Source organism: Schistocerca americana, chromosome 1 (assembly GCF_021461395.2).
Source record: "Schistocerca americana isolate TAMUIC-IGC-003095 chromosome 1, iqSchAmer2.1, whole genome shotgun sequence".
Lineage (NCBI taxonomy): Eukaryota > Metazoa > Arthropoda > Insecta > Orthoptera > Acrididae > Schistocerca > Schistocerca americana.
Genome location: NC_060119.1, coordinates 1260393322 through 1260402538, shown reverse-complemented (window position 1 = coordinate 1260402538; position 9217 = coordinate 1260393322).

Below are 9217 nucleotides of genomic sequence, written 5' to 3'. Positions count from 1 at the left end.
TGGTGGGTCTGACACACCGGTGTCAATGTGTTCTTTTTTCCATTTCCAGGAGTGTATGTTTAGACGTAAGAGGTATTATTGAAGTATTAAGATTATGTGATGCTGATGATTGTTGGAGTTTTGGTGGATAAGAGGTAAAGTAAGTGAGGAGCATATTTTTTTTGTTGGTTTATATGGAACAAGGAGGATGAAGATGGCAGACTAGAACACTCAAGTAGAAGGAAGATTGTCTACACACACACTTTGTTAAATCAATACGCAGTATATACTTTTTTTTTTGGAGAGAGGAAATATTTGCATATCTTGGCACACTGACAGTTGTTCAGCAACTGTACATTTGATTTGAATTGGCAAACATTGGTCTTGGCATGATGACTATGACGTTGACTAACTATTATTGACTGTTATACATTGCTGCCACTACTACTTGATACACATGTCGAACATCAAATCTTTGACAGAATTACATTTACACAGTTAACACTATTCAATTACACAGTAGTACTTAATGTGAATGAAAGATGAGTGAGTGTGTTTTGTGTGTTTTCCTTTCCTAATCCCAAATAATTGGTATCGACCTATCTCCTAAATATTATTTTACTTCTTTGTTGTGGCTTGCACTGACACCCATAAATATTATAGGTTTACTGTTATTTGTGTATTGTAATAGTTAATATGACAATTATCTGATATCATTTGTGTGTTTGTTATAAATTGTATGTTTAGTGTAAGAGCATTGATAATAATTTTGTAAAAGCAATTGTGTGTGCATTCAAACTGTTGTTCGTGCTTGCACCTGTTCAACATTGGTGGGTGCCACTTAGAAATGTTTAATTTCTGCTAATGAACTCTGATGAACTGTCTAATTAGTGATAGTGAATATTATGGACTGTTACCTGCACCTGTTCAACATTGCTGGGTGCCACTGATGGAACTGCTTCTACTGAAATGATGTCACTTGTTGCTGTCTGCACCTGTTCAACATTGCTGGGTGCCACTGACGGAACAGCTTCTACTGAGATAATGTCACTTGTTGGTGTCTGCACCTGTTCAACATTGCTGGGTGCCACTGATGGAACTGCTTCTACTGACATAATGTCACTTGTTGGTGTCTGCACCTGTTCAACATTGCTGGGTGCCACTGATGGAACTGCTTCTACTGAAATGATGTTACTTGTTGGTGTCTGCACCTGCTCAACATTGCTGGGTGCCACTGATGGAACTGCTTCTACTGAAATGATGTTACTTGTTGGTGTCTGCACCTATTCAACATTACTGGGTGCCACTGTTGGAACTGCTTCTACTGAAATGATGTTACTTCTTGCTGTCTGCACCTGTCAACGTTGCTGGGTGCCACTGATGGAACTGTTTCTACTGACATAATGTCACTTCTTGGTGACAGTACCTGTTCAACATTGCTGGGTGCCACTGATGGAACTGCTTCTACTGACATAATGTCACTTGTTGGTGTCTGCACATGTTCGCCATTGCTGGGTGCCACTGTTGGAGCTATTTAAATACTGCTGATGAAATGTTATGAGATTGCTATTTTCACCTGTTGACCATTGCTGGGTGCTACTGTTGGAACTGTCAACTTCTCTGAGAAGTCATACCTGTTTATTGCACTATTGAAAGGATGTTATGTGAATATTTGTATAAACTGATTTTTTTGTGTATTTACTGTTTATGAAATGTTACGAGACTCTTACCTACACGTATTTGTCATTGCTGGTGCCATTGATTGAATGATACTTGTGTAAACTATTATGTAAAATCACATGTATGCAAGCATTTGTATTCCTTACTGTATTTTATATATTAAGTTATTGAAGGGTTAGTGCAAAGCCAAAATTTATATAGTTATGTGATATTTACTTATTAATATCATTTTTTATTTTTGTCTGTATTTTTTTGACGAATTTGGTAGTATTTTCACTACCAATGCTGGCAAAAATACCATCAAATTCCAGCCCGTGGAGGAGGGGCTTATGAAAGGTGGCTACACTGAGCCACAGCGCCAGAGATTGCGCCAAGGAGTTTTATTCCGCCGCCTCCACTGGCAGTGCTTGTTGAGAAGTAGCAGTAGGCAGTGCTTATTGAGAAGTAGCAGAAAGCAGTGCTTGTTGAGATGTAGCAGTGGTGAGTCGTTGTTGAGAAGTTCCCATGGAGAGTGCTTGTTCAGATGTTGTCATATTGTTGTGATGGGCTAGACACCAGATGTTGTTGGATTGGGGATGCTGTAATGATCAGAGTGTGCTTTTCGTCAATATATATGAAGGTAAAAAATTCCTTTTTTTTATTATTTCAATGTCTTAAACAATAATGCCTCTTGGTCACAGGTTCAGTCAACAAAGCATCTGGCTCGTGTTCTTGTATTAGAATGTATTTCCGGTTTCTATGTGCATTTATAGTATTTCTGGTTTTTTTTAATTACTTCAGTATAAATGGTGTTTAAAATATCTGGTCTTATTGAGGAAGAACCGTGCCAGATGTGTACGGTGAATCACACTTCCACACAGAACAGCTACACTTGTGCCTTCTTGTTTCGTAGCTTTCATAGTTGCTGGGGACTTAATTAATTAATTGTGTTAACGGAAATTTCGTTTCATTCTTTGTTGTTATGCTATGCAGTCAGATTGTGGAGTAATACTGGTCAGGGCCAACCGTTTACGAGACTGCGTAACCGGACAGTCAGCAACTAAAATTAAAAAGTATTTGCATTCATTATATAATTAAGCCCCCATGCAATACACATACACTGTGCGATCCTAACTATCCGGACAGCCCCATGTACTGCGGAATTGGTCACTAGATGTCATGTGAGGTGTACCCACCCGTGTAAACGGAGGCGGGGAACCATTGTGTTGTCAGCAGAGAAAAAAGACAGAAGAATGAGTCAGTCATGGGAGCTCAGTGACTTGGAATATGGACTAGTCATTGGATGTCACCTGAGAAACAAATCCATCAGGGACATTCCAAACCTTTAAAGCTACCCGAGTCGACAGTCAGTGATGTGACTGTGGAGTCGAGACGCAAAAGAACGTCCATGGATAAACCATGTAGGACGGACAGGGAGCATTGAGCATTGCGAAGGATGTTCATAAAATATAGAATTAAATCTACAGACAGAATCATTCGCGAGTTCCAAAATGCCACCAGCAGTCCAGCTTGAACACTGAATGTGATTAGGGAGATAAAACTGTGGGGTGCAGTGATCGAGCAGAGCCTCATCAGCCACACATTCCCGTGGTCAATGGTAAGTGATGTTTGAGGCAGTGTGAAGGGCTATGCTATTGGACAGTGGATGACTGGAAACTGCTGTATCACGCTATATCCTGTGGTAATCTGATGGAAGGCTATGGGTTCGTCGAATGCCTAGAGGACATTCCCTTCCATGATGTGCGGTGCCTAAAGTGAAGCATAGAGGGGATGGTGTTACGGCATGGTGGTGTTTGTTGTGGTTTGGGTGTGGTCCCCTCAGTGTGCTTAAGACAACGCTAAAAGCGGAAGAATATGAACACATTTTAGAGCATTTATCTGCTACACATAGCAGAGGAAGAAGTCACAGATGACGTCTGTGTCACCTGCATCTGCATCTACACATATACTCCGCCAGCCACTGTATTGTACCACTGCTAGTCATTTCTTTTTCTGTTCCACTCGCAGACAGAGCGAGGGAACAATAACTGTCTATATGTCTCCGTGCGATGCCTAATTTCACTGCTCTTTTCTTCCTGGTCCTTACACGAAATGTACGTTGGCGGCAATAGAATCATTCTGCATTCAGATTCAAATACCGGTTCTCTGAATTTTTTCACTAATGTTCCTCGAAAAGAACGTCGCCTTGCCTCCAGAAATTCCCATCTGAATTCACAAAGCGTCTCTGTAACACTCACGTGATGATCGAATCTACCGGTAACAAAACTAGCGGAGAGGTTCCCAATTGATTCGACGTCTTCCTTTAATCCGTCCTGGTGGGGATCCCAAACACTGTAGCAGTAATCAAAGATGGGTTGCACTAGTGTTCTATACGTAGTGTCATTCACGGATGAACCACACTTTCCTAAAATTCGACCAATAAACCGAAGTCGACCATTTGCCTCCCCTACTACCGTCTTACGTGCTAGTTCGATTTCATGTCGATTTGCATCGTTACGCCTAGATATTTAATCGATGTGACCGCGTCAAACAACACACCACTAATGCTATGTTCCAATCTCACAGCATTTTTTTTTTCCTACTCATCTGCAAATTTACATTTTTCTACGTTTAGAGCAATCTGTCCTCATCACTCCAATTAGAAGTTTTGTTTAAGTCATGTTGTATCTTCCAACAGTCTCTCACAGATGATAATTTCTCGTACACTACAGTGTCTTCACCAAAGAGCAGTGGATTGATGCTCACCTTGTGCATCTGATAATTTACGTGTGTATGTGAACAATAAGAGCGGTAGTATTAGACTTCCCTCCGACACTTCTGATGATACCCTTGTCTCTGATGAAGACTGGACGTCGAGTACAGCGTACTGCCTTTTATTACTTGGGAAATCATCGAGTGACTCACGTATTTCAGAACCTAATCCGTATGCTAGGACCTTCGTTAACAGTGGTGCACAGTGTCATAGGCTTTTTGGCAGTACAGGGAAATGGAATATGCCTGTTGTACTTCATCCGTGGTTCGCAGGAAATTATGTGAGAAAAGTACAAGACGAGTTTCGCAGAAACGAAGCTTTCTAAAGACGTGCTGATTTTTGAATGGCAGCTATTCTGTTTCAAGCAAAATTTACTATATTCGAATTCAGAATATGTTCAAGAATTCTTCACCAAACCGATCGTATGGACATTGCTGTGGAATTTTGCGGATGTTTTCTCTTACTCTTTTTACACACAGGAATCACTTGCGCTTTCTTTCAGTCGCTTGGGACTGTGCGTCTCGCGAGAGATACGCGATAAATATTAGCCAAGTGAAAACGAATTAGGATTTTACCGGTAAACGAATTGGGATTGGATCCAGACCTGGTTATTTACTTGTTTTCAATTCTTCAGTAGTTTCTCTAGACCACTGACGCCAATTACTAAGTCTTCCATACAGGAGCCTGGGCGACGGTCAAACGACGCTATGTTTGTACGATCTTTCTGCGTGAATTATTTCTTAAACGCGAAATTCAAAACTGCGGCTTTCGTTTTGATGTCTTCTATTGCCGCACCAGACTGGATAGAAGCCTTAGACACGCTTAGAAATATTACGTAGAATCAGAATTTTCTCATGTTCTCGGCAAGTTCTTTTGCTAACGCATAAGAGTAGAAGTCGTATGCTTCGCGCATCGATCATTTTAGAGACGTACGAATTTCTACTAACCATTGCTTGTCATCATTCTCGAGGCCTTTTTTTTCAACTGAGAGTGCAGCAGCCTCTATTTCCTCAGCAATCTCCAAATTTTGCTATTGAACCTGTAACACCACAACTCTAGTGCTCTACTGATTCATTTTGCTTTTGTTTTATTTAATGTTACATCGTTGAGCTTCTGTAAATGTGTTTGAATAGATAATACAAAATTGTATAGTCCTCTCTTTGTAAAAACTTTGGATGTCATGGTTTGATTCTATGCAATGTAGTATATCTGTCATTTAAATTCTTTGTCTCAATTGGAGGGAGACAAAACTTACCTCATACATTTGGAATTTTGGTGAATAATTTTTTTGTAGAAATGTCAATATGTGCAAATGTTCTGTTTTATTTAATGTGTTTGGTTGCTTTTATGTAAACTGCTGATCCTCACTTAGGATTCTCAATTATTCTGTATGGAGAAGGTGTAGTGGTTCCCCTCGGGAACGGAACTTAGTAGCACGCGCAAATTCTGGTTGGCCTAGGTAGAAAAGGTGAAACAAGAGTCAGTCAGCGACGAGCTACCAAACTGTGCACTGCCATGTAAAAGTTGTATACTGTGCTGGTTCCGAGAGAGGCTTTTTCTGCCACTTTCCAATGCCTCGGATGGATGGATAAATAGCTGGAACGATTCTGGAATTGGTATTCATCATCGCCACCAAGAAGGGCCAGAGTCCAGCAATTCTGTCTGCAAATCCACCTACCAACGTGCAGTTGCCACCACATTGCGCAATCACTGTAAAGGAGTACTATAATAATGTACAGTGAAGGATCCGCTTATTGGGTGATCTAGTGTGCACAAATATAAGGTAACTTATAACTGAATTTATGTACCTACCTTGATTTTTTCCTATCACAACACCTCTCAGGTTCCTCTCCATTTGAACTATGATTACCGAGTGTCCTGTTTTGTGGAAAAAACGAAAGCCTCAAAGTTAGACAGTTAATTACCTAATGTTGTTTGATCTTTGATGAGAAGGGAATATTCAGATTTACTGTGGATTTAGTGAAATTGTGGGAGGCAGTAAATTTAGTTTTGTGAAGTTTCAAAGTCACCTATTTAATCATTTACTTGAAAGTAGAAGACTGTGGTAATAAAGACAATATGCTGTTTCTTTTATAAATTAAAGTTCTTAAAACTGAGGCTTATAAAGCTTTGCTTAGTTAATGATCATAGTGCTGCCTGTAGTAAATTTTAAAAGGTGAGTCAGTTTCTTGCAAATTTGTAAACACTGTGTTTCACTGTAGTAAAAGTGGAAAACTGCAATAGTAGAAAATTATATGTTCATGATTGCTAAGTGTTTGTCTCTCTTGTGTATTGGAAGTGCATATTAATAGTATAACAGGATCCCCAGTATGTCTATTGTGCTAATGCTAGGTAACAAGTAATGGGAAGACCACTATTTATGAGAACCATAATTTCTTTATTCAAAAGACAGTGAGAAGTAACCTATTAGTGAATTCCATTTAACTTTCATTCTAAATAGAATAGTATTTAGTTGAGAGATGTTTAACCTGTGACCAGTTCATAAAAATGCAGTGAACTACATTTATAATTTTATGTCAGCTAGGAAAATAATTGAACAATAATACTGAACCTATGTCCAATTAATGATTCTACAGTGAATAGTAATAATAACGTTATAAAGACCGTTCAGTTTGAATAAGCTCCGAAAGTACTAGTGTGTTTCGTTATTTGTTATATTTATGCAAATAGTTGGTGCTGCTCTAGCTGTTAGCTTCAATCTTACCGTAAACATATGTATGTGTCAAGGTTCATTGCACTCGCGTGTGGCCAAGTCTGGGTTGTGTTTGTCCGTTAAAGTTAATCATACCTACTTTCTTAAACGAGAATGTTAATCTTTCTCTTGCCTAATTAGGCTGGCGACCGTTTTCCTTATTCTTTAAACAGTATAGCTAGGCAAAAAAAATTGTTTGTTACTGTTCAAATATTTACGCAATTCTTTCACTTCCTATAAACCACCTCCGTTAGGTACAACGCGGTCGACATAACGAAATTCCTCTCAGAGGGTAACACTGCTCTGCTGCTTTATACCATAATTGCTTTAACTACATAGTTTTATTTCACGACCTCCCTTCAATTTTAAGGTTATGGTATAGCAATAGCAGACGTTGTTGTTGTTGTCTTCTGTCCTGAGACTGGTTTGATGCAGCTCTCCATGCTACTCCATCCTGTGCAAGCCTCTTCATCTCCCAGTACCTACTGCAACCTACATCCTTCTGAATCTTCTTAGGGTATTCATCTCTTTTTCTCCCTCTACGATTTTTATTCTACACGCTGCCCTCCTATTCCAAATTTGTCATCCCTTGATTCCTCAGAACATGTCCTACCAACCAATCCCTTCTTCTAGTCAAGTTGTGCCACAAACTTCTCTTCCCCCCCAATCCTATTCAATACCTCCTCATTAGTTATGTGATCTACCCATCTAATCTTCAGCATTCTTCTGTAGCACCACATTTCGAAAGCTTCTATTCTCTTCCTGTCCAAACTATTTATCGTCCATGTTTCACTTCCATATATAGCTACACTCCATACAAATACTTTCAGAAACAACTTCGTGTTATAAACCACGTTGGGGCTTTCCTGTTAATAATACACTTACTCAACACATTGTTCTGCATATCGTGATTTACAGTCCATTCATGTTTTTTTTTTCGTAATTCCTCTACATGAATCACACTGGAACTAAATGATATCCGTTCGTTGCCTAAATGGGGTGCTGTCAACTTCTTGTCCGCTCTTCCTACAAAAATATTTCTTACATGTCTTGATGAATATATTAACTTTAGTTGCCGTCGTCGCTATGATCGCATCGTGATTACTAATAACTGTTCCATACTGACACCGTGCATAATGTCAGACCTGTTTGAAGCTACAAAGCTTAACATATTTCCATTCCCCGAGAGCTGTAGAACTAGCTCCTCAAGTCAGTTTTCGAAAAAAGTGTTCCGAACTGTTTGACAGTGAATCTGTAGACGTCCAAATCTGTCCTCGGTAGCACGAAGTCACCTCCAACTACTATCACATGACCTCGGTATTCCCGCGCTATTGAGTGCAGACTTTGATTGAGCCTCCTGTCATAAAGCGGCGACTGTGAGGTAATTGTTTGTCCACAATAGCATTCATGAAATCGACTAGCCTGACCAGGGTTCCTAGCTGAAAGAAATGGAACACCCCACGGGTTACTTTAGAAAGCCGACTTTGTCCCAAAGTCCAGTGTCCAACGTCATTGCCTTCTCTCGTTTCGACTCTTGAGGAAGAATGGGCTGTCATTTTCGAGAGCCTTAGATATCATGTTACTCTGTTCTCCGAAATCAACCTGAGAAAATTCGTAATTGACGCAATGAAAAATATAAATGCTTTTACGGGAATGTTCTTTGGGAGGAGGGGAGTTTCGGGATACGTGCTTCCTCTCCTGTTGCTGTGGTGAATGCCCGAGGCACGAAACGTGAGTCATCCAATCAAGTCTATCAAAACACAGGTGACTTACAAAAAAGTATTACTAAATGTACACCTTTTGGGTGTGCCTTTGCTAATAATACGATTTCCGATGCACCTTCTAACAACCCTACCACAACAAAGGTCAAAAATTGATTATGATTGTAGTGTTGCTCACGCTGCTAAATATTGCATTTTCGGGCAACAACAAAGTTATATTATGTGGCAGGTGTCATTAGAGCACAATTAATAAAGTCATTTCTTGAAATAATGGCTAAACTAGGCACTCATCTTTTCGTGTTTCCCAGGCTGGTCTCGTTGTGAACTCATGGGTCAATCGTCTAAAATCTAGGTAGTGATGATTCCAAGCTC